We start from the raw sequence: 10,642 nt of genomic DNA, 5'->3' as shown, positions 1-10,642 counted from the left end.
AAACTAACCTGAAATCTTCAATATTTTATTATGTTACTTAATTTACTGTTGAGTAGCTCTACATTGTGTAATTAACGGGAGAAAATGCAATAATATTCAAGAAGGTGAGAGGATGAATAAGGTGAGGTCACGCAGGCGCACACGCATCCTAAATTGACAGGACGATGCTGAGCTGCACTCCCATCATTCTATGAGCAGAGGAGGATCCCGACACACCGATAGTGATAGAACCAACGCCTCTGGATCAGAAAAGCTCTATTATAATCCGATAGAGTTATCGCTGTAACCATGTCCGCCGGAGGAGACTTGGGGAACCCTCTGAGGAAATTCAAACTGGTCTTTTTAGGAGAACAGAGCGGTGAGTTGAGTCTTTTGGAACGCCTCGGAGGCTTGGTTATCAGTTGCCAAACATGATAACGCATCTTGAAGGCCATAACTGTATTCTTTGGTCTATTTTAAAGTTTTCACTATTTTGTATATGTGTTGAGAGTTTGTGTCATATGTTAACTCAATCAACCAATTCACTGGTTCCTGTCACGATTTTGTTTCTGTAGAAAATCTGATTAGTCATCCACTTCGATCTAAAACGTCATGAAATACAATGTAGGCTATCCTCCGCATTTTACCGATGTTATTTTGTAATTTCTCTATTTAATCATGTTTCATTGTATTTCATCATCATTGGTATTACAGATACAGTAAGCGACGTGATATATGAATTTGTATGTTTTGATGTGGTGCAGTGGCCGGCAGAAATATTCGCTCCGTTTCAAGATTACAATAACAATTTATCACAGTTCCATCGTTGACTATAGACTTCAACATTTAAACTTATTATATGATTAGCTATGATTACCCCCCTCCCCCCCGGTTTAAAATGGTTAAATAGATAAATAGTTCCCATGTGTCATTTCGGGACACACCCAGGTTGGGCGATGTCTGTCGATTTTATAAACCTCGCAGTCACTGTCTCCAATCCGTTGACTCACCGTTCCAAATCATAATATCCTAATGGTCACGAATGGTCTGTTAGTGTCATAACATGATGATTTATTCAAGAATTAAATAATTTAGAGAACAATGACTGTTTACGTGGTTGATATGGCGTAGACTCTAGAGATCGATAGCTCTATAAACCTCTTAGAATACGTGGTCAGACATCAGACAGTCGGAGTGGCTATCCACCTCTGCTCGATCATGGTATTGAAGTGTAAAATACTATACATTTGGGCATTGTAATGGTTTATTTATAATATAATGGATTTGTGTGTGTGTGTGCGTGCGTGTGTGTGTGTATGAGAGAGAGAGAGAGAGAGAGAGAGAGAGAGANGAGAGAGAGAGAGAAAGAGAGAGAGAGAGAGAGAGAGAGAGAGAGAGAGAGAGAGAGTGTATGTTCTTGTATGTTTGTGTGTATGTAATGGTAGCTGTCATGGCTTTCCATAGAAAAGGATGCTGAGATGTAGCTGTCCATGGTCCTGCGCGTGTATGTGTGTGTGTTTGTTTCTGTGTGTGCATGTGTGTTATTGCATTTGTATGTAGCAGCCTAGTGGCTTTCCATAATGTATGCTGTTATGTAGCTGTCCGTGGTGCTGATTTCAAGCCTGTATTGGCCACTGCCAATTGTTTTCTGTAGGCTACTAATTGTGATGAGTGTCCCCTAAAACACTCACAGACCATTGATAATCTTTAGATCTTCAGGTTTTAACAATTAGCTTAACCTCATATTGTTTTGGGCTGTGAGTGATGAACATTGAGTAATGGGTGCTAACTAGGCTGTCATTCAGTGTACCTGTGATTGTGGGTTTCGTGTGTGTACGCGCGAGGGTGCTTGTGCATGCATACATACATTTATGTATGTATGTATATGAAGAGTTTCATCCCAAAATACTATATAGTATAACCATTTTCAGAAATGTTGGCAAATAAGTTTTTTTTTGTTTAAAGAACTTCTGAAAGAGATTGGGGTTTCATGGCATGGGGTTATTAAATGACACTAGATGGGGGTTTTTTTCAGAGAGACAAACGGTCCCAATTTGTTGTATAACTACTTGTGTCTCTCAGAGACACAAGTAGCACTGCAAGGTGTTACACAGTCAAATGTGACAAATAATTACATTTTTTAATAAAGAACTGTACAAATGATACATTTGTGACATCAATGTTGAAAATATATATATATTTTACTAAATTAATCAATACAGTAATATGAGATCTGGGCTCTGGTCTAAAATAGGGCACTATAATAGGGAATAGGACTCTGGTCTAAAGTAGTGCACTATATAGGGAATAGGGCTCTGGTCGAAAGTAGGGCACTATATAGGGAATAGGGCTCTGGTCTAAAATAGGGCACTATATAGGGAATAGGGCTCTGGTCTAAAGTAGGGCACTATATAGGGAATAGGGCTCTTGTCAAAGTAGGGCACTATTAGGGAATAGGGTTCTGGTCTAAAATAGGGCACTATATAGGGAATAGGGTGCCATTTGGGACGAGACCTATCTCTCTCTGAATATACGAATATTCAATTCCAGCAACAACAAAAAATTATATATAGCCCTTTGCAACAAAACCCATTTTAATACACATCTAAAATCTAGGAATAGAAATTCAGAAACCAGTAAAATTGTACACACACAAAAAAGTACCCATAAGCATTCATTTCTGATGAAAAAACACAAATGTGAAAAATTGGTGCATAAAGCTTTTTAGAAAATAACTTTGATATTCACCCCTGTGTTCTGTTCCTCTTCCAGTGGGGAAGACATCCCTGATCACCCGGTTTATGTACGACAGCTTCGACAACACATATCAGGTAAGACCTGGCTGCTTTATGTCATGTTCTGGTACAAACAAATGATAGGACAAGAATTACAGCACAAAGGGCAATACAAATCTAATTACAATAGACATGATTAGATTTGTGCGCTTGGCCTTCACACAAAATATATTTTTTAGGTTTCCTATCTATCACAGTACATCCTTTCCTTTGTGAATAACAAAAGATAGAGGGTGACACACTTTACCCTGTGTGCTATTATTGTGACACACTGTAACCTGTGTGCTGTTATTGTGACACACTGTAACCTTGTGTGCTGTTATTGGGAACACACTTTACCCTGTGTGCTATTATTGTTGACACACTGTAACCTGTGTGCTGTTATTGTGACACACAGTAACCTGTGTGCTATTATTGTGACACACTGTAACCTGTTGTGCTGTTATTGTGACACACTGTAACCTGTGGCTGTTATTGTGACACACTGTAACCTGTGTGCTATTATTGTGACACACAGTACCTGTGTGCTATTATTGTGACACACAGTGACCTGTGTGCTATTATTGTGACACACTGTAACCTGTGTGCTATTATGTGACACACTGTAACCTGTGTGCTTTTATTGTGACACACTGTAACCCTGTGTGCTATTATTGTGACACACTGTACCCTGTGTGCTATTATTGTGAACACACTGTACCCTGTGTGCTTGTATTGTGACACACTGTACCCTGTGTGCTATATTGTGACCACTATGTACCTGTGTGCTATTATTGTGACACACTGTACCCTGTGTGCTATTATTGTGACACACTGTACCCTGTGTGCTATTATCGTGATACACTGTAACCTGTGTGCTATTATTGTGACACACTGTACCCTGTGTGCTATTATTGTGACAAACTGGACTTTTATTGCACAATTATATACGAATATCACTTTACTCTTGTTTTATTTGACAGGCGACCATTGGATTGACTTCTTATAAAAGACCATGTACCTGGAGGACCCGAACAGTAAGAAACTCTGTCAGTTACCTGAAATGAACACAGATCAACATGGACTACATTATTACATTTTAGGGGCCTAGCACCCTAACTAGTACAAAGCATCCTATTTGTCCTAGCATAACTACACATACTAACTATACATACTATACTATTCTGCATACTGTAAATGAGTCATTCATAAATGATTATGGTGAAAGGAAGTTATGAACATGTTTGTAAAAGCTTGTTGTAGTTTAAGTGTTGCTTAGCCAGTACTGTAGCTCAGTGGGCTTGTGTGGTCTAGGTGAGACTGCAGCTGTGGGATACAGCAGGTCAGGAGCGCTTCAGGAGCCTCATCCCCAGCTACATACGGGACTCTACTGTCGCTGTGGTTGTGTATGACATTACAAGTGAGTGGCAGAACTCACACGACGAGCAGAACCGGATGGATGCACATACACACGCATGCGCACAGACACACACACACAACACACACACACACACACACACAACACACACACACACACACACACACACACACACACAACACACACACACACACACACACACACACACACACACACACACAACACACACACACACACACACACCACACAACTGTGCCCTACAATGGCGTACATTGTAATACACAGTAACATCCAGTAAAAAGGTACATGATATATTTCTTCCCAGACGTGAACTCGTTCCAGCAGACCTGTAAGTTGGATTTGACGACGTTCGAACAGAGAGGGGCAGTGATGTCATCATCATGTTAGTGGGCAACAAGACAGACCTGGAGGAGAAGAGGTGGGTGATCGTTTATGTCTGGTACACATGTTATTTATATATTAGGCCTACATACTGAATACATGCTGTATACAGGTGTTCTATCTTAATTTGACCAGTTTCTCACAGCAGGAAAATAATCCTGCAGCAACAGGACATGTGAATTTTTATGTGGATTATAATGAATGGACATTTTTATAGGAGTTGATACATTTTTTTGTTAGGACATTTTTGTGGCTTCTAAAGTTTGTAGGTGGAAATGAAAAACTTTAGAAGCCTTTTAAACCTCAAATACACTACAAGTTTGCAAAATTCTCTGCGACAAAAGAGTGATCAAATTCAGATAGTACATCTGTATCTGTTTTTGAATGCTTTGAACTTGGATAATCCTATCAAAGGGGTCTTTTGTCTGCCTTATTTTTACTTTTTCAATCCTTTAAAATTGACTACATATGGATTGAAATGATGAACATAAGTTACCTGATTTGATTTAATGCATCAATTGTTTAACGCCATTGGTTCTAAAAAAAACTGTTCAAACTTTCTAGAAAGTATTCCCCTTTAACATCTGAATGTATGCTTTGGTCTGATTCTCCCACAGGCAAATCACTATCGAAGAGGGAGAGCAGAGAGCCAAAGAACTGAACGTGATGTTCATCGAAACTAGTGCCAAAACAGGCACCAATGTCAAACAGGTGATTCTTCCTATAAACATTTTCAATTTCTTAATTAGGCACTTTATATGCTTCAAGTTTGACTCACTCAAGAATACACACTAAAAAAGTAGGGTTCCTCAAGGTTTTTTGGCGGAAAGATGATGGTTCTAAACTCAGAAAAAAAAGAAACTTTTTCAGGACCCTGTCTTTCAAAGATAATTCGTAAAAAATCCAAATAACTTCACAGATCTTCATTGTAAAGGGTTTCCCATGCTTGTTCAATGAACCATTAACAATTAATGAACATGCACCTGTGGAACGGTCATTAAGACACTAACAGCTTACAGACGGTAGGCAAATAAGGTCACAGTTATGAAAATGTAGGACACTAAAGAAGCCTTTCTACTGACTCTGAAAAATACCAAAAGAAAGATGCCCAGGGTCCCTGCTCATCTGCGTGAACGTGTCTTAGGCATGCTGCAAGGAGGCATGAGGACTGCAGATGTGGCCAGGGCAATAAATTGCAATGTCCGTACTGTGAGACGCCTAAGACAGCATTGCAGAGAGACAGGACGGACAGCCGATCATCCTCGCAGTGGCAGACCACGTGTAGCAACACCTACACAGGATCGGTACATTCGAACATCACACCTGTGGGACAGGTACAGGATGGCAACAACAACTGCCCGAGTTACACCAGGAATGCACAATCCCTCCATCAGTGCTCAGACTGAGAGAGGCTGGACTGAGGGCTTGTAGGCCTGATGTAAGGCAGGTCCTCACCAGACATCACCGGCAACAACGTTGCCTATGGGCACAAACCCACCGTCGCTGGACCAGACAGGACTAGCAAAAAGTGCTCTTCACTGACGAGACGCAGTTTTGTCTCACCAGGGGTGATGGTCGGATTCGCGTTTATCGTCAAAGGAATGAGCGTTACACCGAGGCCTGTACTCTGGAGCGGGATCGATTTGGAGGTGGAGGGTCCGTCATGGTCTGGGGTGGTGTGTCACAGCATCATCGGACTGAGCTTGTCGTCATTGCAGGCAATCTCAACGCTGTGCGTTACAGGGGAGACATCCTCCTTCCTCATGTGGTACCCTTCCTGCAGGCTCATCCTGACATGACCCTCCAGCATGACAATGCCACCAGCCATACTGCTCGTTCTGTGCGTGATTTCCTGCAAGACAGGAATGTCAGTGTTCTGCCGTGGCCAGCGAAGAGCCTGGATCTCAATCCCATTGGGCACGTCTGGGACCTGTTGGATCGGAGGGTGAGGGCTAGGGCCATTCCCCCCAGAAATGTCCGGGAACTTGCAGGTGCCTTGGTGGAAGAGTGGAGTAACATCTCACAGCAAGAACTGGCAAATCTGGTGCTGTCCATGAGGAGGAGATGCACTGCAGTACTTAATGCAGCTGGTGGCCACACCAGATACTGACTGTTACTTTTGATTTTGAACCGCCCTTTGTTCAGGGACACATTATTACATTTTTGTAAGTCACATGTCTCTGTGGAACTTGTTCAGTTTATGTCTCAGTTGTTGAATCTTGTTATGTTCATACAAATATTTACACATGTTAAGTTTGCTGAAAATAAACGCAGATCACAGTGAGAGGACATTTCTTATTTTGCTGAGTTTATGTGGAACCATACTGACCGAAGAACCCTTTGAGCCCTTCAGTAGTTCTTTGCATTTCAAAAAAAGGTTCTTTACAATTTTTGTGATAATTTAAATTATGGCGGCGGCATCATTCAAATATTTTTGGGCGTGGTTTGTGCCCTGCTCTTTTTGTGCAACCGTGAGTGAGAGTGTCATTCCAGTTTGTCTAATCTGTTGTGTAATGGTTTAACATGTTATAGCTGTATGTTTTGTGATTAATGGTGTTAATGAAAGACTCATGTATGGCCTTGTGTAATTTGAGAACAGTTGATTAAGTCAGTAGTTCTCAATAAGCTCCTCAGGGACCCAACTGTTGTCCCAGAGCTAGCATACCTGATTCAACTTGTTGATTTACACAATAGTAAAACCTATGGAATTTTTACACTACTAAAACCAAATTTAAAAAATTGTGTGGTTCTACCGAGGACTTACGAGGTTGAACCCCATAATGGTTCTATATTGCCCCAAAAAGGGTTGTAACCAATATAGATACAATATAGATTTTTTTTTTAATGGTTCTTTATAGAACCTTAGGAAAGGGTTCTTTATAGCACCATAAAGTTTCCACTTAGAACCTGATGAGCATAGTTCTTTATAGAACTTTCAAAAAAAGGTTACCTATAGCACCAAAAAGGGTTCTGCTGTGGTTGCAAGCCAAATAACTATTTATTTGGCACTATATAGAACCATTTCTTTATAGTGTGTAAGATTTATGCAGTGGAAATTCCTTTTAAGATGTAGTTTTATGTTAATTAAATTATATATTTTCAATGTATTTTCCTTTTTCTCTCTCCCCCTTTCTCGCTCCCTCTCTCTATCTCTAGCTGTTTCGACGTGTTGCAGCAGCCTTACCTGGGATGGAGAGCTTGGACGATGCGAACCCTGAAGGCAGTATCCTTTAGAACAGAGAGTCCCTGAGTGACTTAACAATCTGTCAACCAAGGCCCAGAACAGCAAAGAGAAACTCAGTGCAGAGAAAAATGATTTAACTCATTGTGGTTGCTGGCACTGTCACAAAGAAATAAGTAGAAATAAGCAGACATCTTCAGTGCAGTGAACCAGTAATATTACGTAGTTGATTGGTATGAATTCTATAGGACAGGGGGAGAGGATGCCCCCTAGTGGCGGTATAGCAGGGTAGCACCCTGTGCCTAGGGAAACATGATGAAGGACAGTGTGCGAGAGAGAGAGAGAGAGAGAGAGAGAGAGAGAGATCTGAGAGGAGTGTCTATTATGTTGCATTATAGTCTTCTCTGTTGACTCTTTTGGACCATAGTTTTGTGGTTAAGAATGGAATATGCAGATAATGTTTTATGTATTCCCTAAGTTTTTCCTTAATTGGATACTTTCCAGTGATTGACATTAAGCTGGACAAACCAGCAGAACCCACTGTCCCTGAGGGTGGGTGCTTGTGTTAATGCAGAGCTGTCGGACAGCTTCCTTCACACCATAGGCTTGTTGTGTTGCTTCCTACTGGTTAGCTTCCAGTTGACTTTTCTGATTGGATATGGGCTGCGTACCGTATATCTGATTGGACGAATCAAGTGTTATTTCAGTCTTCAGTTGTAAAATAGTGTATACTTTGTCAATACGTAAGTGCCAGAGAAGGAAAAAAAGAGAAAAAAAAGTTTTAGAAAATGAAAAAAGGGAGGAAATGGAATGAAACTCGAATTCTTTTCGCCATTATGTTTTGTATTTTTTTATATAAAAGGGAAAGCACCAAAAATGACACGTAAATTGGGAAAAGTGGGGAAGTCCATTTCCAAGATGGCTGCCCTGTCTGAATATCTGCAGCACGCATGCACGCCGATCTCAAACCTACAACCCTGGAGTGGCTCGACTAACTTAGAATGTTTTATAGCATATTAATAGCATACTCATATCAACAATGTGTTCCATTTGATATTCCCCACAGGCGTTGATTTACCATAGATTCACCCTTACTTACAGTACTATAGCTGTGAAAATATGTCACTCTCAATGGGCAACTTTTATAGAACACCTGTGCTGTGGTGAAAGAAGAAGAAAAAAACCAATGGAATTTCACAAGCCCTCCCCCTCTCCTCTCCTCCCTCTCTCTCTCTCCTCTCCTCCCCTCTCTCCCTCCCTCTCCTCCTCTCCTCTCCTCTCCCTCTCCTCCCCTCTCTCTCCTCCCTCTCTCCTCCCCCTCTCCTCCCCCTCTCTCCTCTCCTCTCTCCTCTCCTCCCTCTCCCCCTCCTCTCTCTCTCTCCCTGCCCTCTCCCTCTCTCCTCCGCCCTCCTCTCTCCCTCTCTCCTCCCCTCTCCCCTCCCCCCCCCCCCTCTCCTCTTCTCCCTCTTCCTTCCTCCTTTCCCCCCGGTAAAACACATTAAGCTCTACTGTACTGCACTGCACTGTATATAATAATGTAATATGTATGTTATGAACGTCCCTCGGTAGAAGTGGTCCTTGTTCACTGGTATGAATAATGTAATAATGTTTAATTATTAATAAATGAAAGATTAAAGGGCTTCACTTTCCTAACCATCCACACTTACCCATTGCGAAATGGTCTCGTCTGTCAAAATTGAATGATGAATTATTATAAACCTACAAAAAGATCTTAGAATATCTCCAGACTACTGTAACTACTTGAAATGCAGACCTGTAAGGTGTGGCACATTGAAATTCAATTGAAATTCAAGAATTAATTGGAATTAAAGAACAATTCACAACTCAATTCAGAATTGGCCCCGACCCTAATTGTTAAACTACTGAGTCAACCCGAGCAGCAGTGGACTGGCCTGGCTACACCTCCTACACAGTTGCTGGAACCGTGCTTGAAAGGACAATGTGAAAAGAAAATCACTGAGTCAACACAGCACTGTTCGCACAATAGTGTGAATAGGTTATATCTGAAATTACATTTGATATTTTAGTCATTTAGCAGACGCTCTTATCCAGAGCGACTTACAATTAGTGCATTCATTTTAAGATAGCTAGGTGAGACAACAACACCTCATACTCATATCAAGTACATTTTCCCTCAACAATGTTTTTTTATCAGCTAAGTCAGTGCTAGTGGGAAAAGACAAGAAAAGACCTTCGCGTCGTCATTTAGGGTGGAATCCTAACTTGAGATACAGGATGTCGACAATCACGTAAATCATGCATTGAGTCAATGAAAAATTTGTAATGGGAAGGGATCTCAAGTTAGGTTTCGGGCCAAAAGCAGAGGCCTGATTAGGAATGTATAATGTAATCTGTTGAGGGAGTGATAAGTATTTGAGGATGAGAAACAAAGGTTTGCAGTACCTTTAGAGACTTCAAGGGTTGACTTCAATGTAGTTATGCCGTCCAAATTGTTTCGCTCCACACCAGTATGTTCCAGCGTCGTTTGACGTCAAGTTGGTGACGGTCACAATGAGGACTCTGTCCCTTTCGTCAGCCCACGGGGGATTATCTCCCTTTAGAGGTCCAGTTTTCTCCGTCCTCAGTCTCAATAACTTTGTTTTCCCAAAGAATACACATCGAAATGTATGCCTTTGCGGAGATACTTCTGGTGGCTCTCATCATAAAAGTATCTGATGTCATGGCCGTAGCTACATAAGACTCTTTTTGCATAAAAACAACAACATAAAAGTAGAAAACACAAGACACAATTTCAAAAATGGGTTGTTTTCCTCTATATGTCACTCATTGACAGTCACTCAATTAACCTATGTCAGATAGCCAGCTATCTAAAGTTGTAGTAATCATTACTGACCTGGCACTCAGGTATTAAATGATAGTATTAAATGATAGTTTTGAGTTAATGTG

At 41.0% G+C, this 10,642-nt stretch overlaps 1 pseudogene; it reads left to right on the top strand.

Annotated features, from left to right (window-relative positions):
- The first annotated feature begins 186 nt into the window (after window positions 1-186).
- On the top strand, window positions 187-8,702 carry LOC111956345 (ras-related protein Rab-6B-like; annotated as a pseudogene).
- Window positions 8,703-10,642: the final 1,940 nt, after the last annotated feature.

Source organism: Salvelinus sp. IW2-2015, linkage group LG32, assembly GCF_002910315.2.
Source record: "Salvelinus sp. IW2-2015 linkage group LG32, ASM291031v2, whole genome shotgun sequence".
NCBI classification, from domain to species: domain Eukaryota; kingdom Metazoa; phylum Chordata; class Actinopteri; order Salmoniformes; family Salmonidae; genus Salvelinus; species Salvelinus sp. IW2-2015.
Note: the sequence above shows the minus strand (reverse complement) of the source record. Positions and strands in the feature narration are given on the sequence as shown.